We start from the raw sequence: 23759 nt of genomic DNA on the forward strand, positions 1-23759 counted from the left end.
TGTGAGTGTACGTATGTCTGTGTATTTTCTGGGGATGCCTCTGTGATGGTGTGTGTGTGTATGTCTGTGTTTTCTGTGGATGTCTCTGTGAGGGTATGTGCATATGTCTTTGTGCATTTTCTGTGGGTGTCTCTGTGAGGGTATGTGCATATGTCTGTATTTTCTGTGGGTGTCTCTGTGAGGGTATGTGCATATGTCTGTATTTTCTGTAGGTGTCTCTGTGAGGGTGTGTGTTTGTGTGTTGTCTGAGGCTGTCTCTGTGGGTGTTTCCTTGGGTGTATGTGCAAGTTTGTGTTCGAGTGTGTGTATGTCCATTGTCTGTTCATTATTATGACATTTTGACCTTACTACTGATTATTCACATCTTTCTACATACTTTGAGACTAATGAGACGTTTCCGGAAGTCACCAATTCACCACTTAACCTTTAAATTACTGTTTAGGCAGTTCAGGGCCCTTCCTTTCAGTCATTGCCTGCTGTTATCATATAGTTAGCATCTTCCTTGACAAAAAGATAACCAGAACTCCATATTTTGTCTTGTAAATCTCCTTTTTTGACAAAACTGTAGTCTACCTCATTACTTGTCAGGTCAATGTAAACAAGTGTCTGTGTGTTTCTTTGCATGTCTGCTAGAGTGTCTATATGTGAATCTTTATGTGCGAGTGTGTGTTTCAGTGTATGAGTGTGTCTGTGTTTCTGTGTTACTACCTTTACAACATTTCAAGTTTGACTACACTTAGGAATAAAGTGCATATACTTTTTAGTCACTTGGTCAAAAATTGCACGTGTCAAAGAGAGGGGGGGTCTGATCAATGGTTAAGTAAGGGGCCCCAATATTTCTAGTGGCGGCCTTTAGAATAAAGGATAGAATGTCTAGTAGGTGTCTACTAATTATCTCCATTATATTTGTTATATACAATGCAGAGAGATTTAAATGTTATGATATAATTAACGTAATAGGATTGTCCGAGTGATTTTTTTTATATATATATTTTTTTATATATCCTTTTATACTTATTTTTATTTTAATTCAATTTCGCTATGTGATGATTTGTATTTACAAATATGGAGCAAATGTTTATGTAATTATAATCTAACATAGTTACATACTCGTCACAATTAAGTGAATAAGGAGAACACAGAAATAGATATACTCTGTAAAATCTAGCACTCTTTCATCCGGCATTTCCGGCTCTCATGCAGGCTGGTATAATATTGTAACACATTAAATGGCTAAAGAATCGAGTACAGCAAGTGTTAAATAACTGCCCGGTATTACATAGACCAATTAGAGAATCATATGACGTTTCAATCCGTGCTCCAATCAGCGTCTGCCACTAACTCACACACCTAATATTTTTTAAATTAAGCCCATACCTCTGACGAAGAAGTAATCAAAATAATAAGACTTTGAAACGCGTAAGGTGACTAACTGTGGGTTTTGAGATCCTGGCAGACGCATCTTAAAATGAGCTGTTTTTATCTGGAGCTTGTTCGTCTGTATATACAGTATATTGCATCATTCACATCCGTTGTTGTTTGGCATGTGCATATGTTTAATATATATAGTATATAATATAGTATACAGGGAGTGCAGAATTATTAGGCAAGTTGTATTTTTGAGGATTAATTTTATTATTGAACAACAACAACCATGTTCTCAATGAACCCAAAAAACTCATTAATATCAAAGCTGAATAGTTTTGGAAGTAGTTTTTAGTTTGTTTTTAGTTATAGCTATTTTAGGGGGATATGTGTGTGTGCAGGTGACTATTACTGTGCATAATTATTAGGCAACTTAACAAAAAACAAATATATACCCATTTCAATTATTTATTTTTACCAGTGAAACCAATATAACATCTCAACATTCACAAATATACATTTCTGACATTCAAAAACAAATCAGTGACCAATATAGCCACCTTTCTTTGCAAGGACACTCAAAAGCCTACCATCCATGGATTCTGTCAGTGTTTTGATCTGTTCACCATCAACATTGCGTGCAGCAGCAACCACAGCCTCCCAGACACTGTTCAGAGAGGTGTACTGTTTTCCCTCCTTGTAAATCTCACATTTGATGATGGACCACAGGTTCTCAATGGGGTTCAGATCAGGTGAACAAGGAGGCCATGTCATTAGATTTTCTTCTTTTATACCCTTTCTTGCCAGCCACGCTGTGGAGTACTTGGACGCGTGTGATGGAGCATTGTCCTGCATGAAAATCATGTTTTTCTTGAAGGATGCAGACTTCTTCCTGTACCACTGCTTGAAGAAGGTGTCTTCCAGAAACTGGCAGTAGGACTGGGAGTTGAGCTTGACTCCATCCTCAACCCGAAAAGGCCCCACAAGCTCATCTTTGATGATACCAGCCCAAACCAGTACTCCACCTCCACCTTGCTGGCGTCTGAGTCGGACTGGAGCTCTCTGCCCTTTACCAATCCAGCCACGGGCCCATCAAGACTCACTCTCATTTCATCAGTCCATAAAACCTTAGAAAAATCAGTCTTGAGATATTTCTTGGCCCAGTCTTGACGTTTCAGCTTGTGTGTCTTGTTCAGTGGTGGTCGTCTTTCAGCCTTTCTTACCTTGGCCATGTCTCAGAGTATTGCACACCTTGTGCTTTTGGGCACTCCAGTGATTTGCAGCTCTGAAATATGGCCAAACTGGTGGCAAGTGGCATCTTGGCAGCTCCACGCTTGACTTTTCTCAGTTCATGGGCAGTTATTTTGCGCCTTGGTTTTTCCACACGCTTCTTGTGACCCTGTTGACTATTTTGAATGAAACGCTTGATTGTTCGATGATCACGCTTCAGAAGCTTTGCAATTTTAAGAGTGCTGCATCCCTCTGCAAGATATCTCACTATTTTTGACTTTTCTGAGCCTGTCAAGTCCTTCTTTTGACCCATTTTGCCAAAGGAAAGGAAGTTGCCTAATAATTATGCACACCTGATATAGGGTGTTGATGTCATTAGACCACACCCCTTCTCATTACAGAGATGCACATCACCTAATATGCTTAATTGGTAGTAGGCTTTCGAGCCTATACAGCTTGGAGTAAGACAACATGCATTAAGAGGATGATGTGGTCAAAATACTCATTTGCCTAATAATTCTGCACTCCCTGTACTTACCTCATTTTCGATTGAGGTTTGACAGTGTAAGCCTTTTTATTTTCTTGCGTGTCTTTCTATAATAATTAAACGTTTTTACACTATTTGGGGCATCTTTTCTCATTAATTCCTTAAATACGAGATGAGCCGCTAGTGACGCAGTACGTGGGGATTCCGCTGGACGTACACGCACAGTGAGAACAAGCAGTTACTAGATGAGCCGCTTTTGACACAGAACGTGAGGATTCTATTGGACTTACACGCCCAGTGGGAACAAGCATCCGTCACGCTTGCCGCTTTCTCTCCCAGGACTGAATAAGATTGAGGTTTAGTTTGGCGAGTACCCATCTTTCTCACTTATTCCGGAAATTGAATGTAGAACTGATAGGTGATGTGAAAACGGATCCGACTATACATCTGCGATATTACTTGGGACTTTTAATCAGTTTTTTATATATACTCCTAGTTTCCAATATTTCAACTGTATATGCCTGTGCGCTTATTTATATGTTTTTTTTTCTTGTATATGACCTGTAAAAACGATATATTTTTTTTAGTAGACAACTCAAGGTATTGAACTAGGCCTATTGTGGTATATTTCATGCCACCATTTCACCACCAAATCATATATATATATATTTTTTTTTTTTACAAACTTTGGGTTTCTCACAGAAATTATTTACATGTTGCTTGTGCAATCATGACACAAATGATTGTAAAGCTTCTCTGGGATCCCCATGGTTCAGAAATAGCAGACATGCATGGCTTTGCCTTTGGTTTTTGGTAATTAGAATGCTGCTAACTGCAGCTGCGCATCACACTTCTATTATTTCCAGCAGTGAAGTGGTTAATCAAGTAGCTTGAAAGGTAAATTTTAGCTGTAATGTAGCAATTACTCTCCTACCCCCTGATCCCTTTCAAAGAGCTCTCTTCCCTACTTCCCCCACCCACTGGTCACCACCATCTTAGGTACTGGTAGGCAGTTGGTCAGTATGCAGTTTAGTTTAGCAGCCACCAATCACCAAGCGCTACCCAGGTGCTGAACCAAAAATGGGCCAGCTCCTAACCTTACATTCCTGCCTTTTCAAATAAAGATAGCAAGAGAACAAAGAAAAGTTGATAATAGAAGTACATTAGAACGTTGCTTAAAATTGCATGTTCTCGCTGAATCATGAAAGAAAAAAATGTGGGTTTAACATCCCTTTAAGGACATTTACTTTTCAAGGATGAATAAGAGTCGGAATTTTTTTATCTGATTCATCTCACCCTGGCCATTGTTTTTTAATCGTCTATCTTTTATCGTAGGCCAAGGTTGAGTTTTACAAACTCAGTCAAACCGTTTTCTGAATATTTTTTTCCACCAGGCTATTATAATAACAAACAAGAATACTTCTCTTATTTCACTTTTAGTCCAATACATTTCACTTTAGTCAATCTTTGTGAATATATTTGATGATTAGATTTTTATACTGCTGATTGTATTTGTTTGTTCATTGTCATCTGTTTGCACCATGAAGAATTCATTGTATATTTTTTTTATATACTTGTTGAGTAAATGATTTCCATTCTATAATGAAAATACGGAATGCAGAAAAAAATGCTTGCGTTAGGAACATAAGTTTCAAACTTTTGTCACACGTGAGGGGAAAAATAGACTTCTTATATTTTATGCATAAATGATAAAAAAAAAAATTAAAAAAAATATTTATTTTTTTACTGTAAATAGCTTAATAAGTTATCTAGAATATTCTTAAAGGGGCATACTAGTTAAATTTGCTCAAGTGTGCTAAGTATTTATCAGTAAATATCAGCCCTGCATTGCAAAAATAAATGCATACAAAACAAAATGCAAAAATATTTGAAATTGCCATTTTGCAATTTTAATACAGGTGGCCCTCGGTTTACAACAGTTCAATTTACACCGTTTCAGAATAACAACCTTTTTTTCCAGTCATGTGACTGCTATTGAAAAGCATTGAGAAGCAGTGCATTTATTAAAATAGCCAGTAGGTGGAGCTGTCCGCTTGTGTTGCGGCAAAGCCAAGAAAACTGAAATTAATCAGTTTAACCAGACCTGAGCTATCGAGCAGATTTCAAAGGAACAAGATCTTCCTGTCTATAAATCAGTCCAGTTTGGAATGCATAGAAAGAACTGCTTTACAGAAAAATGCAAGTGAAGTCTGTGTTGTGTGATTATTTTATTAGGTTTATAACGCTGTTTAGCAAATGTTTTTGTTCATTTAACTTAGTTTAATTATATATTCTGTGTTGTGTGATTATTTTATTAGGTTTATAATGCTGTTTAGCATTTAAAGTCTTCATTTCAAAGCTTTAAAAATAATATTAGGTGTTACTTATGACAATTTTGAGAGGGGCCTGGAACCTAACTCCCTCACTTCCCATTGACTTAAATTTACAACGGTTTCGATTTACAACCATTCCTTCTGGAACCTAACCCCGGCGTAAACTGAGGGCTACCTGTACATATATCATTTGTATATCTGAAAGAAAATGCTTTTTAAAACAAATATAAAAAATATAAAATAACATTGTTTAAAATAAATATTTCGTAAACATTGTTTAAATGTAAATATATTTATGATTGATAATTTTGAGGCGCTATACAAATAAATGATAAAAATACATAGCAACAGAAAATATTTCAAGTTATTTGTTATAGTTAGTGAATGGGTATGTGCTAGAGGAGATAAGGGGAGCAGCAATTATTAATTCCTTTGATTTGCAAGCATTTTAAGGCCTCCTGAGAGAGTAGCGCAGGGTCACGCTAAGGCGAGTGCTGCGGCTGCTTTGAACCCAGCTAAAGTGAGTGAGCAGCGGGGCGGAGGGCCTAGCACTGGTGTAAGAACAATTTTTATTTTACATTTTTAGTACTGGCTACTACTACTCCTTGCATGTCTGCCCTTATTCTCTCTCTAAAAGCCATAGCACAGTATAGTGAGTGCTACAGCACGCAAGCTTTTACAGAAAAGATATGGCGGATGTATAAGGGGCAGCGTTGAAGGCTGCTGCTGTTTTGTGAACATTGAGACAGTTGGAAAGGACTCAAAGAGAGAGAGAGAACATGTGCGCTGTCAGGACTCATCCCCTGTACAACGGTAGGCTGATTTATTGTTCCCCTGCACCTTTGCAACAAATCTGTATAAAAGATTATATATATATATATATATATATATATATATATATATTTCAGAAGGAAGGGAGCTAGTTAAAATGTTTGGAAAGAAAAGCTTTGTTTACAAAGAATCATTAGGCCTAAAATCAGAAAGCTATGGCAGCTCAGCACAGAATAAAAGACTCACCTACACACAGCACAGATTTGATAAAGATCCCATGGTCAATTACATTAGACAGAGAATATGGTGTTAGTTAAAAGGGACATCAAAACCAGAATTTTTCTTTCATGATTCAGACAAAGCATCTGATTTAAAAAAAAAAAAACTTTCCAATTTACTTCATTCTATTTGTGTCTTTAGTTGAAAAGAATATGTAGGTACTACTAGGTAGGTTAAAGGGATAGGAAAGTCAAAATTAAACTTGCATGATTCAGATAGAGCATGTCATTTTAAGACACTTTTAAATTCACTTCTATTTTCAAATGTGCTTTGTTCTCTTAGTATCCCTTGTTAAAAAATGAATACGCAAATATCATACACTAGTGGGAGCTGCTGCTAATTGGTGCCTGCACACATTTGTCTCTTGTGATTGGCTAAATAGATATTTTCAGCTTCCTGTCAGTAGTGCAATACTGTCCCTTCAGCAATGGATAACAAGAGAATGAAGAAAATTTGATAATAGAATTACATTGGAAAGTTGTTTAAAATTGTATGTTCTATCTGAATCATAAAAGAACATTTTAGGGTTTACTATCCCTTTAAGGAGCAACAATGCAATACAGGAAGCTAGCTGCTGATTGGTGGCTGCACACAAATTCCTCTTTTCATTGGTTCACCAGATGTGTTCAGCTTGCTCCAAGTAAGTGCATAGCTGCGGTTTAAAAAAAAAAAAAAAGGATCACAAAAGAATTAAGCAAATTAGATAATAGAAGTAAATTGAAAAGTTGCTAAAGGGCCATAATACCCAAATGTTTAAAGTGTAAACACTTGTAAGTGATGCAGCATAGCTGTAAAAAGCTGACTAGAAAATATCACCTGAACATCTCTATGTAAAAAAGAAAGATATTTTACCTCAAAAGTTCCTCAGTAGCCACATCCCATTGTAAATGACTTCTAAGCAGCAAATCAGTATGTCTGTCCCGGGACAGCGGAAGGAGCGAGCTTTCCTGCACACTCATCTTATTTCCCTATTCAGTGTAAGGAAGTTTACAATGAAATCTCATGAGAGTTAAGTGAAATCTCAAGAGATCACAGTAAAAGAGTTCATGATTGGCTGCTGTTCATTTCTTCATTTTTTATTTACCTGCAGCTGGGCAGTAACCGAGTATAACTTTTTACATAGAACTTACTCTGCTGAGCTGAGGAGATTGTGAGGTAAAATATCTTCCTTTTTAACATAGAGATGCTCAGGTGATCTTTTCCTGTCAGCTTTTTACAGTTATACTGCATCAGTTTCAAGTGATTTAGCATATGAGTATTATGTCCCTTTAAAATCACATGTTCTATCTAAATCATGAAAGAAAAATGTTGGGTTTAGTGTTCCTTTAATTAACTAAACTATACATGGTGGCAGTTATGTAAAAAAACTAAAAACTTTCTTTTTTTTAATGTGCTTTGATTGCAAAGTGTCTTGCAACAGTATGCAGGTGGTACAGCCCCAGGATACAGTTCATTTCTATGTCCCTTTAAATGAAATGATTGTTGTTAAGGGGATACAATTGTCCCCTTAGGGAGGAAACACAGTTATGGATATATGTAAATGAGCTTAGGCTCTGGTCTAAGCAATCATTTTGTAGAATGTTACTGGATTAGTGGTTGTACCTCAAATGAAAGCTCATTTGCATATCCCCCCTAACTAGACACAGTAAAGAAGACCAGGAACATAAATTACACCAAGCTTTTTAAAGGGTATATTTTAAAAATGCTCTTTATTTGCTAAACATTACACATTTTGCAATCAAAATCACAACGTTAAATCATTTTTTAAACATTTATTTTATATACTGATAGTTTACCATTTAAATTAGTTGCTGACATATGGTATGCATATATAAAATAAACAAGTGTGTTTTTCCTAACTAGAAACTGTACAGCCGTACTGTTCTAGTATTCATCGCAAGAGTAAATCAACACTGGATATATGCAAGGAATAGATGCTTAGGACTAATTAAATTATACTACAGCCCCTATTATTATATGTAGAATTTAACAGCATATGGTGTTTATAGTTTTGTTTTTTTACCAAAGAATAACTAATGTTTAGGTAATAGTTATTAACTAAGGCAGTTTGTCAATTAAAATCATCATACCTTGTGTAGACAGGAAATCTAATCACCCCACAGCAGCTGGCTAAACATAGCTCGGTAGCCCTGGCAACTGCACTTGGCTAGCCGTGGGATATCCCAGCCCAACATGTCCGCTGTTGGAAAGTAGACATTCCACTGAGAGTAGTCATTTGACACTATTGGGCTAGTTCCTGGCTTTTGGATAACCACTGGAGAGTTACATCTATCCTCTTCTGTCCACAATACAGCCATAGACTTAGTGGAATAACCATTCTCATTAGCATGTTGGTCAATCTGCTGTGATACCATATGGACAATCACATTTTGTTACTATTAAAGGGATAAGAAGGTCAAAAAATTGAAATGTGCATGGGGACTTTTTTTTATTTGAATTATAAGCATTTTTGCAACATAGTTCCATTAGCAAAAAAGCTTCTTGTAGAAGTTATTACTGCTTTTCAGCAGCATTTCGCACACATCCCGTGAGGGCACGTGCACTAGTATTCAAACACCTTTCCTGCTCAGAGATCTGGTGGTGGTGTATTGCTTCTGAATTTGGATCATACAAGCCACTGCCTACTTTCTATGAAGGTGTGCTGCTTGAATAATGGTGAACAGGATATGTGCGTATGCCGCAGCAAAACAACTTTTACTAGACGCATTTTTGCTAATGAAGTATATTACAAAAATGCTTCTATTTCAAATAGAAATGCACCCGTGCATATTCAATGTTTGACCTTTCTATCCCTTTAAACATTTGGGGCCTGATGCTCTAAAGCTCTCTGCTCTGGTGAGGTTATTTATTTTTAGAAAGGCACCTTTTAGCTTTAGAGCTGTTTATCTCGCTGTGCACGGTTCTGGCTGTGAAGGAGAGAAACATAAAATGTTAATATAATGTTCAAAAATACCCCCCTCCCCCAAAGATTTTGCATGATTTCTCTCAATGCCAGTGAGTTTTTGACCATCAGGCCCTATGAGACACCTCAAAAATTTTAGAAATGTAAATTGTAGCTTGTTGGCTGTTTATGCAGAGTTGTGGATGACACACAATAAAATCATTGAAAAATATGAGATTTCTGTTAGAGAAGTTTTGAGTATCAGGTATTTGAAGTGAATATGTTCCTGGGAACATTTATTAGCGTTTCTCCCTGAAAAGCAATATTTTAAGGTTCAATTTTTTTTTCTTTGTTCCATTTATAAAATGGTTTTTAGATGTATTTGATTTTAGAGATATTTATGTAATGAATAAAACATTTTTTCTGGAAAGACCTAGCTTTGCAAATCAACACAGTCGTATGAGTGCTCAGACAGTGAACGTATTGAATACAATATAAGGATTAGTGTAGAGCCCTTCATGGGCTTGAAGCAGCCTTAAAGGGACATGAAACCCCAAAATTTTCTTTCATGATTTAGATAGAGCGTACAATTTTAAACAACTTTCTAATTTACTTCTATTATCTAATTTGCTTCATTCTCTTGATATACTTTGATGAAAAGCCTATCTAGATAGGCTCAGTAGCTTCTGATTGGTGGCTGCACATAGATGCCTCGTGTGATTGGTTCACCCATGCGCATGGCTGTTTCTTCAACAAAGGATATCTAAAGACTGAAGCATATTAGCTAATAGAAGTAAATTGAAATTTTGTTTAAAATTGTATTCTCTACCTGAATCATGAAAGAAAAAAATGTGGGTTTAGTGTCCCTTTAAGGGTTAAGGTTCAGTGGAATGGGAGGTTTGCTGTAGTGTTTGCAACAATGTTACAGTGTATTGGGAGGTCTCCGACTTAACTTTATAAGGGTTCAGCAGGAAGTTACAGGTCTCTCTTTTTCCTGCTGCATTGAGTGAAGATTTCTATTTTTCCCTCCCTCCCTGAATATGGATGGAGCTTGGGTCTTACGGCTCCCGTACGGGCTGCTTTAGGGTAACATGTCTGGGGTAGGGTTAATCAAGCTACCTTTTGTAGCCTGTGTGCTTAATTTGTTCCCTCCCTGTTGAGAGTTGGCTTGAGCAGCCGTCCCCACTGGGTCCCCTTAAGGGAAAGTGCACTCTAGTAGCGGAAGGTATTGGCCCCTTGTTTCCATCTTAGGACAATGAATGGTGTGGAGTGATGGGCAGGTAAAAGGAAGGGCCTACTAACTCTAGGTGTGTGCCTATGGTGTCCTTCTCGAGTAGGCAGGTCACGTGAACTCCCTGCAAGCCCCTTATTGTCAGTGCAGTGGGCGGAGCACTGAGGGGCTCCATTGCAAACTCCGGTTGGGGCCCTGACCTCTTTTTTTAACTTGAGTAGACTGGTGACTCAATGTGCCGCCATCCTAGTTAATAGTCGGTTATTTTGTCATGTTGAATAAACGCGACCACTTGCAGTCTTCAACCCACAATCTGTCTCTTGTGTTTATTTATGTTAAAGGGACAGTATACTGTAAAATTATTTTTCCCTTAATCCCTTTCCAATTACTTTTTAACCAACTGCAGAGTATACAATATATAAGAATTTGCTTTTTAAGGTTTATTTGTGTATATGAATTAGCTGATTTTGTGTTTTAAAGCCACAACCTAATAAAAGGGGTTTGTAGGTATAATCAGATCTCATTACTTTATCACATTGTATATATATATATATATATATATATATATATATATATATATATATATATATATATATATATATATACACACACACATATGTTTTTTTTTTATCTTATATCTGTTCATAAACCAATTACCAGTAATTGAAGAGAACAATGGAAAATTAACATTTTATTACCTTATCTCTTCTATCCCCAATAGTAGTATAATTTCTTCTGCTGGCTGTGATTACACAGCTTGGCCTGGAGGCCAAAAACTTTCAGAATAGGTGGGGATACCACAGGCTAAATCAACCATTTAAAATGCCAATATAAGGGTAATATAAATACTGTAAACAATGTAATAGACTCCAGCAGGTAAAGTGGATCATTGGGAACAAATTAAAGGGGAGATATTTTTTGAGTAAACTGTCCCTTTAAGTCATGCTTTGTAATTAAGTTAGTAGCTGCACCGTTAATGACAACTTGGGCCTTTAATCCTTTATGAACATTTCTATACATTTTTACATTCCTGTTAAATTAAATTTGAATAGGCTTTATGTAACGTCTATATTTAACCATTTTATTGCTTTTATGTATCCCTAGCACATTATGCAGTTAGCTCAAATTATATTCTATATTTATAATCTCTATTTATATTATGTAAGTATTTACCAGGGTCTGCCTTGTCTTCTCTGGCCTAGGCTCACCCCTGAACAGGTGAACGAACCTTGCTTCCAGGCTGAGAAGGAACTCCCTCTGTATCCCAAGCACTGGGTGTCTGCAACTGTGACTGTCTCTAATCACACCCCTGCTCTAGGACCCTCCCTTCCTGTGCTCACACCAATGCACTCACACGCTTGCGGAGAGACAGCCGGGCGACTTCAAGGCCTCAGGGACAGCTCCGGCTACAACAATGTACGAGACAGCAGATCTCAGTGACTAAAGTGTCTGAAGCAGACGACCCATTGTTAAAACAATACGATTATGTACATAAACTAGCCTGATCACACGTATAGAGTGACACATCAGCTCTCTAAGAAAGCTTGCCCCGCCGGATCATCGGACTGCTGAAATCAACGAGACCGCAGAAATCTACACAAAGTGCTCAGTCAAGGGACACGGAACACAAAGTCAGAGCATCTGGTCATAACATAGACTGTGATCAGATCATGGAGAGAGTGATCTGCCGTACAGTATAGAAGCAGCAGAGCTACAAGAGTGACAGCTGATCTAATGGACTAAGTACGTTCAGTTACTATGCGAGTTCTGTGAATATGGCTACAAATGCAGTGACTAGAACACAGAGTGCGCGTGTGGTGAGTATAGTGACCATGTGTGAGCTCCCCCTATAGCCAGTGACACACTCCGGTACATTGTTGTCTTGCCTATGGCTGATCCCTGCTTGTAGGTACAGGCCTGGCTCCCCTCCCCCTATGCGTTCCCTGGTTCGTGCTCTCAGTCATCTCAGTGTCGCTCGCTGCATATGCTCCTCTGCCCTCTCTTCTACTCACTGTCCCGATCCTTTGTGTTGGTTTCTTCAGCCTTACTCATCGCCACTTGTTTTATTCATTCAGCACATCTGTATCTAATTCAGTGTTTATTTACTTGTCAGTGAAGTTTACTGCATCCTCGCTTTTTGTTACACACTATTCTCTGTGCTTGTTACCATCGCAGCAATGTGTTTACCTTCCTCGGTTTGCCTCTGACCTTTTTATAGCTACTACCTTTATGTTTTCCTCCTTCATTTTGCATATCAGCTGAGGTTTCTTTCTTGACCTCACAGATTTACATCTTTTAATTTGGCATTGCTGGTGCCTTTGTCCAGAGACTTGAGCCATATTTGAGACGCACATTACACTTTTAACATAAAACACTTTGCTTAATACATGTTTCAAGAGTTGCTTTACATGAGTTTGTAGAGGTATGCTCCACTATATCCTGCTATTGGTTCTATGATCCACCTCTTTGTTTTGCTTTGTGTTCAGTTGGCTTCTAGTATCCTCTGTTTTTTTGAAGCAGTGCTTGACTGATGGCTTCTGTTCATGCTCTGTGAATGAACACTACAGGGTGACAGGTGTTCAATTAAGAAGTAATTCATTTGAACATAAATCAAAACTATGTAATATACTCTGAATTGTAGCTATTCTGTATGTTGTCTTGATTTATAAAGTATTATAGCTTTTATTTTGCAAGCTAGTAGTAACCCCCGTAAAGGGACATTAAACACTTTGAGATGGTAATATAAAATGATAAATCACACACACAAAACTCTGCAATATACTTAGGACGTCATAGCCCATTGGTTGTACTAAAACCAAAGCTGCTTCCTTAATGAGATCGTGGGCTGGAGGGCGTGCCTAGAATCATAGACGCACCCCCCCCCCCAACACAATTCCTTCATTGAAATCACAGAATTGCGTGATTTCAATTTTTTACTTGTTTACATCAGAACTTTGTAACACTGCAGACACATAAGGCTGGGCGGGAAGGGGTTAAATTGTAATCTTTTCAGTTCCAGTTATAAATGGAAGTGTAGAACGCTGTTATATTCCACACAGCCATTGGCTGCACACTCTAGTGACCTATTTATAACTGTCCCTAATTGGTCACAGCAGAGAAGGTAACAACATGGCAGCTCCCATTGTTTTATAGAAACTAAACCTTTACACTTATTTTGTCAATATTTAAACAGCTAATGAAAAATACATCTACATGTTAATTTCAGATTAATCTTTTCTTTGAATGCATCACTCTATCTAACATTTATTTAGTGTTTAAAGGGACAGTCAACTCCAAAAAATGTATTGTTTAAAAAGATAGATAATCCCTTTATTACCCATTCCCTAGTCTTGCACAGCTAACATGGTTACTTGTGAAAGCTAATAAAAAGCGTGTGATATGAGGCTGTCTTTAGGGACTTAGAAACAAGCAGGAATTTAGAGGTTTAAATGTCATAAAGTATATTAATATAACAATGTTGGTTGTGCAAAGCTGGGGAATGGGTAGTAAAGGCATTAGCTATCTTTTTAAACAATAACAATTTTAGTGTTGACTTTCCCTTTAATGTCTCTTTAAATGGAATGATTTCTAATATCTTTTATGTAGTTGTTGGTGTTTTCTGCTGTCATATCTCCTTGTATTCCTGATGGCTAGGGACACACTCCTCTTGACCTCTTGATGTATGCTATGATTCATTGATTACATTTGATCTAATATGTTTATAGTGGGTGCCACTAGGTGGTGTATTTTGTAAACTTAATAGATATGCTGTAATAGGCAATTAAGAAACTTGTTAGTACAAGTGTGCAATATACGTTCATTAAAGGGACAGTCTACTCCAGAATTGTTATTATTTTAAAAGATAGATAATCCCTTTATTACCCCCAGTTTTGCATAACCAACACAGTTATAATACACCTTTTACCTCTGTGATTACCTTGTATCTAAGCCTTTGCAGGCTGCCCCCTTATTTCAGTTATTTTGACAGACATGTATTTAGCCAATCAGTGCCCTCTCATTTGTAAATCCAGGGCGTGGTCACAGTGTTATCTATATGAAACACATTAAATTATGCCCTCTAGATGTAAAAAAATGCGAAATGCATTGAAATAAGGGGTTGCCGTCAAGGTTTTAGAAATTAGCATATGAGCCTACCTAGGTTAAGCTTTCAACAAATAATACCAAGAGAACAAAGCCAATTTGATGATAAAAGTGAATTGGAAAGTTGTTTAAAATTGCATTCCCTATCTGAATCATTTAAGTTTTATTTTGACTTAACTGTCCCTTTAAATAATGGTTGTATCATATAGCATGAGTAAGGGTTAAGAACCCGAAACATTGCTGATGGATTCACACTCTGGAATAAATTTTGTTGAATAATATAGTGCTGTGAATCTTGTTTGCTTTTGTCACACTCCTCTTGAAGTCAGTCATGGGTGTACATGGTTTTCTTGGGGGGGGGGGGAGTAACAAATAATACATTGCAACGTATAATGTCAGAATATATAAACACATATACACACATTTCTATAACTACAAATGTACACAGGCACAGTATATGAAATTGTATGGCAAAAAAAGAAACCTAATCCTTTTTATTGTTAGGACATAAGGAAGAGAACTTTTACTTACATTTTTTTTAGCCTTCCCAGTCACTGAAGGAGGCAACAAAATTGCCACCTTTCAAATCATTTTTTTGACGCAATCTAAAGTTACAAGCAAGCAAACAGGATTTAACAATGAACAATATATTTCAGTAGTTATCATGTCCTATTGTTTAAAGGGACAGTGTACTCTGTAAAGCAGCAGATACAATTTGTATTTAAAGTGAATGTAAAGTTAGTGACATGCGTTAACGACTAATCATTTGTGTACTGTTATTTTATGGAACCGCTAACTTTTTTTTTTTACAAAAGTACCATTTGTTAATAAACAAACTTTATGCCGTTTTCATGTGGACTATGCCACTTCCTAGTTCAGTAAAATTTGTGACGTATAGAGCGGTCCCACCCGCTTTATACGTATGTCTCAAGCGTGCTCCCATTGAGCAGTGGACCTGCGCATGCGTTAAAACCCTATTACATTTCAATTCAACATAGTATTCAATGAATGAATACATTCATTGAACACTATAGTGTTAGCGATCACAGCAGCAGATTTCTGATCCTCGTAACTGTCTAATAACAACTAGATTTCTCTGTTTACAAAGGGAGGGTTAGAGAGCATGCACGACACGTGAACGCGCATCTGGACTGAGTAGACCATATTTAGTTAAGCGCATTGCAGGAAGATCCTTTAATACAGGGCTAGACAACTGGCAGTGTGAGTTACATATGGCCTTTGAAACTAGGTTTTGCGGATCTTCAGGAAAAGCAGAACTAACATCATGTGCCATAGGTTTGTGGCCTTAGAAAAAAAACATTACTAAAAATGTGTGCTTTGGGGTGAGAAGATCAGCAAACAGAAAATACAATGTGACCTTACCTAAATCTATTATATAATTATATGTTTTATTGTTTAATAGCCATACATTTATATGCATCCCTTAAAGGGACAGTCTACTACAACATTTTTATTGTTTACAATATAGATAATCCCTTTATTACCCATTCCCCAGTTTTGCACAGCCGACATGGTTATATTAAAGGGACAGTCAACACCAGAATTGTTGTTGTTTTAAAAGATAGATAATCCCTTAATTACCAATTCCCCAGTTTTGCATAACCAAAACGGTTATTATACACATTTTACCTCTGTAATTACCTTGTATCTAAGCCTTAGCAGACTGCCCCCTTATTTAAGTTCTTTTGACAGATTTGCATTTTAGCCAATCAGAGCTGTCTCCATGGTAAATTCACATGCATGAGCTCAATGTTATCTATATGAAACACGTCAACTAATGCCCTCTAGTGGTGAAAAACTACCAAAATGCATTTAGATTGGAGGCGGCCTTCAAGGTCTAAGAAATTAGCTTATGAACCTCCTAGGTTTAGCTTTCAACTAAGAATACCAAGAGAACAAAGCAAAATTGGTGCTAAAAGTAAATTGGAAAGTTGTTTAAAATTACATGCCCTATTTGAAACATGAAAGTTTTTTTGGGACTTTGATTGTCCCTTTAATACACTTTTAACCTCTGTGATTACCTTGTATCTAAACCTCTTTTGACAGCCCCCTGATCACATGGTTATTTATTATCTATTTACTTGCATTTTATCCAACTAGTGCTGTGTCCTGCACAACTCCATGGGAGAGAGGCATAATGTTATCTATATGGCCCACATGGATTTGTAGCCTCTTGTAGTGAAAAGCTAATAAAAAAGCATGTAATAAGAGGCTGTCTGTTGTGACCTAGAAACAGGCATACATTTAGAGGTTTAAATGTTATAAAGTATATTAATATATCAATGTTGGTTGTGCAAAGCTGGGTAATGGGTAGTAAAGGTGTTCTTTATCTTTTTAAACGATAACAATGTTGGTACTAACTGTCCCTTTAAGGCTTCTAAAATATTGTTCTGCAGCCCTAATGTGCTAGGAAGTCGGCCATCACTGCTTTACAAAGGGCTGAGCTCTCACTTACACCCCCACTGGGGCGTTGATTTAAAATCTTTTTTTTTTTATATTGCTTTATTTTAGGCCATTCCTGCAGCAGTGAACTATGTTCTATAGGTGGAGGTTTAAACAGGAAAACAGCTATTTTAAATGACCAAATCAAAGTAAAGGAGTTAGTAATCAATTACTAAGGTAAAAATGGATAATTAGGCAAATTCTACAGTACACTCTCCCGTGGGGCATTTATTGGTCTAACTTTCACCACAGATGTTTGGACTGTTGTATATTGAGCCCAGTTCTCTACCTGATGAACAGTGATGTCATTGTCAGAGACTCATGTGACCCGCTATCCCAGAACTACTAGTTCATGGAGGAGTTTGATGGTAGAGATTACAGCTGTTGTAAGCAGACTTTTTATTTATTGTGAAATCTGCCAGGTGTAACTTTAGTGTATTGCTAAGTTAAAAGAAATAAAACAAATCCTGTACACAAATTCCCACCCCAGTGAGCAACTGCAAGGGCAAAAATGTAGCCACAATAAGAAGATAAAAACAAACGCTAACCTGCACACTATTCCCAAACTTATGTGACAAAATGGCATTATTACTGCCACAAGTATGTAAGCTCACTTGCCCATGTCAGCTATTTCAAACAAAAATAAAGGTAAATGAGCTGCATGTAAGCAATTTAATACACTCGGCATGTAAAATGGATAACTGGGAACAAAAAAAGGAAGATCTTTTTAAAGAAAAAACCCAAACATAAATACTGCCAGTGTTTAAAAGGACAGTAATGTCAAAATTAAATATTAATGGGTTGGGTAGAGCGTGACATTTTAAACAACTTTCAAATTTTCTTTCATTATCAATAATGCTTAGTTCTCTTGGTATCCTATGTTAAAGAATAAATCCTAGATTATCTTGGGTGCATGCCTATGCCTTTAGCCATCTGGTAGCAATGTTTGCAACAATGTTTTTGCAATGTTATACATAGTTGCAAACACTGCTGCCTCAGACTGCAGGCTTCTGAGTTATTATTCAACAAAGGATACCAAGATAACAAAGTAAATTTGATAATAGAAGAGATTGGGAAATAGTTTAACATTTGTATGCTCTATCTGAATAATTTTGACCTTTCTGCCCCTTTTAATTTACAACCAAATGTTAAAAAGCATTGTATTTCTCATGTTCGCCCCCCACCTCCACTGGATTTCATATTATGGTATTGCCTGGGCAATTTCAGGAATTTCCATGGTTTTTTTTTTGCCACTGAATGTGCCAAACCCATGTACCAGGTTAAATTTGAAGGGGCCACGGGCGGACACCCCAGTGTTTAGGTTTGTTGTATATAAAAAGTACATACAATGCCCACATTTAAAAAGCATAGAAATCCTGATATTAAAGGGACAGTAAAATCTAAATTAAACTTTCATGAATCAGACAAGAGTATGTGATTTGTAAACAGCTGTTTAATGTACTACTATTAAAAAAAAATTGCTTCATTCTCTTGGTATCCTATGTTGAATTGTATACCGAGGTAGGCTCATGAGCAGCAATGCTAGCTGCTGTTTGGTAGCTGCACATACATGCTCTGACCCAATGTGTTCAGCTAGCTCCCAGTAGTGCCTTGCTGCTCCTTCAACCAAGGATACCAAGAAAATGAAAAACAGTTGATAATAGAAGTAAACTGAAAAGGTTATTCCTAATCCTGAAAATATAATTGGATTACTTGTCCCTTTAAAGGAATAGGAGAGTCCAAATTAAACTTTCATGATTCAGATAGAGCGTGTCATTTTAAGTCACTTTTAAATTCACTTCTATTTTCAAATGTGCTTGAAAAGGAATACGAACATATGCTACACTAATGAGAGCTAGCTGCTGATTGGTGCCTACACACATTAGTCTCTTGTGATTGGCTAGCTAGACGGGCAATGCTGTTCCTTCAGCAAAGGATAACAAGAGAATGAAGCATATTTGATAATAGAAGTAAATTGTTTGTTCTTTACAAATCATGAAATAAAATGTTGATGTTTCCTGTCTGCTACTACCAAATAGTGTCTGTTTGAAGCAATACATTTTACAGAATAAATGCAGTTCTAGAATGCACAGTAGAGGGTGCGCGTAGGAGAATATATACAAACAAGGGCAGGGGGGGCTTTGTATGTTCATGACTTAAACCGTATTTTTGAAGCTAAGGGAAATTAAAGAAACAGTTTACTTGATTGTTTGTTTGTTTTTGGTTTAAAAAGATAGATAATCCCTTTACTACCCATTTCCCAGCTTGGCACAACCAAGATGGTTATATTAATATACTTTATAACCTCTAAACCTCTGTCTGTTTCTAAGCCCCTGCAGGCCGCCTCTTATCTCAGTGAATTGTATTAGCTTTTTACAGCCAAGCAGTGCTAGTTCATGTGTGCCATATACAGATAACATTGTGCTCACTCAAGTGGATTTATGCAGGAACCAGCACTAATTGGCTAAAATACAAGTTTATAAAAAGCACTGAGATAAGGGGCAGTGTGCAGAGGCTTAGCTACAAGGTAATCACAGAGGTAAAAACTAAAGTATATTAAAGGGACAGCCTATTTATTTATTGTTTAAAAAGATAGATAATCGCTTTATTAGCCATTCCCCAGTTTTGCCTAACACAGTTATATAAATACACTTTTTACCTCTGTGATTACCTTGTATCTAAGCCTCTGCAGACTTCCCCCTTGTTTCAGTTCTTTTGACAGCGCATGTATTTTAGCCAATCAGTGCGGACTTATAAATAACTCCACAGGAGTGAGCACTATGTTATCTCTACGGCACACATGAACTAGCACTGTCTGTGAAAAACTGTCAAAATGCACTGAGATAAGAAATTAGCATAAGAGCCTACTTAGATAAGGGATTTTCTATTTTTTAAGACAATTACTATTTTCAAGTAAACTGTCCCCTTTTATAAATTAATTTGCAGAGAGGTACAGCATATGTGGAGTGATGCACAAGGAAGATAAGTCTGGCAGAGGCATTTATGATGATATGGGTTCTAAATGAGCCCTCCCATATTAACCTCTTAAGGACATATGACAGAATTTTTCCGTCATAAAACAAACTGAAAGCTGTGTCCTTAAAGGGTTAAAACACCAATCTGTTACCTAGTTGGGACATGAAGTCTTTATTAACATGATCAGCATGTGATCCATCGTTCAAAAGAGGGAAATCACCTATTTCAAATGAAGGTTATTATCCTCAAATTAAATTAAAAGGACGGATAGGGATTATTTAAATGCGTGTGTCTAGTGGAGCAGGTGATCACAATTTCTCTTTGTGATACTAGAGGGACATATGACTCCTTACTCAATGTTTTTTTTCCAAACTTGTTCTTGTAGGTCAGATGGGGCACAGCAGCTATTTTATTGAGACCCTAATGATACTCTCTATAGCTGGGACACATCTGTCATTAGTGACAGTCTTTATGGCTAATTATGGGCATACACAACATAGAACAGATGTGCCCAAAAGATAGATTGGATCTAGAAAATGATCTCCTACAATAAAAGTGAGTAAATGCTAAAGATAAAAAACAAAGATAAGCCTGGATGTGAGCGGTGTCTTGGAGGCGAAGAGACAAGGAGGAAGATGCGAGTCGTGGGGAGTCTTGCTGGTAGACTCTGAGCATCCTGTTCGAATAACTCCTGCTGGTGTTATACTATTTTTGAGTGCTATTGAAGTTAATAATATTGCACTATGAGGCGCCCCAATGTTTTTATAGGTACTATCAGGTGTGTAGTCAGCCAGTAGGTGTCGCTAGAGATACAGAACTCCTGTATTGTGGGTCCTGATGATCAAACACTTGCTGCTATGGAGACTAGGGTTGTACCCTTTAATTCATGCCAAACCTGAACACTCTTGTGCTGTGCTTTTGCAGTGTATACATTATACAAAATAACACGTATACACAAACTTGCACATTCAAACGCTTACACTCTCTCACACACACTTATTCTAACTCACAAGTGCACTTGTTATTGTTACTTAATTAACAATTTATTTAATAAACAACTGACAAAAAGGTTTTATTGTTTGTATTTTCTTTTTTGCTATGAACTGTCATGTTAACCTCTTGACTGACGAACAAAGCAGCTCCCCCCCCCGGACCCCTCTACTACTCTTTCTTCTGAAGTGTCCCCAAAATGGACACTTAATACACCTGTAGTTTCTGGTGCCATTTAGCGCCCTATCCTCCCCAGACTAAATCTTTGGGACAGCCATAGGAGCAGGGTTGGAGGAGGGGCTTATCAGGTTCCTTACAAAGGGCTGTCCTTTGCCTGCTTGACATTGAAGGGCGTAAGTTCACCTTTCTAACAACAGAGGCAGAAGTTGTATATGCTTTAGGGAGAGAAGTGTGGGGACTGGGTAAACCGGAACATTTCCATGTCTGGTCCCGTGTAAAACCGGACACTCGGTCCCAGTCCGTCCCAGGCAGGTGGCAACCCTAACGGAGACAAATCCTGCCTGGAGACCTTTTTTTAGTATTATATTGTAATGTATATGTCTTTTCTTCATATCTGGAGTCGTGCTTAGTGAATTAAACAGCTCTCAAGCTAAAATTAGCACTGACGAGACTTCTTACATTATTTCAACACAGCAGAGAGCTTTAGATAATTCTTGTTGACATCTTTTTGTCCTATCTTTAACATTTAGTGGACTAATAACTTTTTCCCTTTTAGACTAGTTACTTTACTCCCCTGATTATTAAACTTTAGTGATATTTCCCACCCCTTTATGTACTGTATGTATATAGATGTAAACATACATGAAAGGGAGTTAACCACTTGCTTTCTCAAAACACCCAAAGGGCTAAATTGTTTGCATTATAACTGTATAACACACTTTTGTCCAGAACACATGCAGCAGCAATTTAACCCCTCGGTCTGAATCACCTGCATGTAATACACAGAGCGTCGAGTGCAATGGGAAAAATGGGAAGATGAGAGCACAGAGTCTGGATACCCTATAAAGATGCAGTTTACAAACAAAATCCCACCCAACAAAACAAAAAGACCCTTGTATAAGTATATGTACATTTTTATACATTGCTTGGATTCTTAAATCATTTTATGGCAAAAAGTAATTTAGTGCAGCCATAATGTGCAGTGAGTGGGGGAGGGTAATAGAATAAAGAGGGGGTGGACAAGGCAGCGAGGCAGATACACAGGAGAGAGCTAAAGAACAATAGCAAGACCTTGTTTTGTTTTAACTTGTTTGGAAATTGAGCTATTAAGAAATAATATTACAAATAAACTGACCTTTTTGAGATATATGTAGAGCTGGTCTTGTTGATATGATCATTTGTGCATAATTTCAGGCTTTGTTTACTAAAATCTATTTAGTATATTAAAAAACAAAACAAACCAGTTGTGCTTTCCTATGCCTAATAGAAAGCTTATGCTTACTATGCCCCTGTAGCTATGTGTGGTATGTGTATGGCTAGATAATGTGCAATAGTGAGATAAAGCAGATCGCTAGCACAGAGGATGTCACAGGGATTGGTGAGCAAGAACAAAGGATGGGAAGAAATGAATAAACTGCACAAATATCATGAAAGCTAGAAAAGGGCAGATAGCGTATAAATCATTTATTTTTCAAAAAGGCATTTCCCAGAGATGTACAATGCAAAGCCAGCAGAAGTATGTACAATTATAATACAGTATGTTAATTACAATAGTGGGGATTGGATGGGATCTAGAATTTGCAGTGTTTGAGGTTGTCATGGAGAGAGGTCATTGTCGCACGTTTTTGTACATCTTGCTTACCTCCATTACTCCATATAGTGACAACTGGCGGGTAGAATAATTTAGTAATCTGTGATGGGGGCTGTGCGTGTGTATGTACATGTAGGATTGTCACAATATACATGGTAGGATTAAACGTGGGCCTAAGGTTGAACTTTTGAGAGGTCTTTGTGTGACCCCCAGCTACCACCCGTGCTTATTCACCGCAGGTTTATTTGTTTTGACTTTTAAAGGAACACAAAAGTAAAAACGTTTCATAATTCAGATAGAGCACACAATTAAAGAAAAAAAAAAGTTTTCAATTTACTTATTATCAAATTGTGCACAATATTTTTATATGCAGTTTTTGAGGCACCAGCTCTACTGAGCATGTGCATGAGCTCTCAGTCAGTATATACATATATGAATCAGTGATTGGCTGATGGCTGTCACATGATACAGGGGCTGGTAAATTGAAGACATTTTTGAGAAAAAAAATCTACTGCTCATTTGAAACTCATAGTAAGTGCTATTGCATTACATATTTTAAAATATATGTTGATTCTGCTGTATTTAAAGGGACAGTAAACACCTTTACATTACAAGTAAAAAGACAACAGGACTAGCACACACCTTTTGAGAATGTCCCATGTAAATTGTATAAGAGTAAGTCTTAGTGCAGCACCTGGAGAACCTACCTTTCCAGGGTCCTAATGTACACCTCAAACAGAACACACAGGTAGCACACACAAATAAGGCAACAGCACCTTTTTTTAGCAATCTTTTGGGGCTCCTGCCCCTTTATCAAGCTAACAAACAATGTACCACATCAAATATTTATAGGTACTTCC

At 37.2% G+C, this 23759-nt stretch overlaps 1 protein-coding gene across 2 annotated transcripts in view; it reads left to right on the forward strand.

Moving 5' to 3' along the window:
* Nucleotides 1–11925: 11925 nt before the first annotated feature.
* HOMEZ (homeobox and leucine zipper encoding) overlaps nt 11926–23759 on the forward strand; it is a 38262-nt gene continuing 26428 nt past the window's right edge. Inside the window, exon 1 of one of the 2 annotated variants that reach the window (XM_053702338.1) lies at nt 11926–12415. The gene's annotated coding sequence lies outside the window, so the exon portion shown is untranslated. The remainder of the gene's footprint in view (nt 12416–23759) is intronic. The other variant, XM_053702339.1, reaches the window with a different exon arrangement.

The sequence above is a fragment of the Bombina bombina genome, chromosome 2, assembly GCF_027579735.1.
Source record: "Bombina bombina isolate aBomBom1 chromosome 2, aBomBom1.pri, whole genome shotgun sequence".
NCBI classification, from domain to species: Eukaryota; Metazoa; Chordata; class Amphibia; order Anura; family Bombinatoridae; genus Bombina; species Bombina bombina.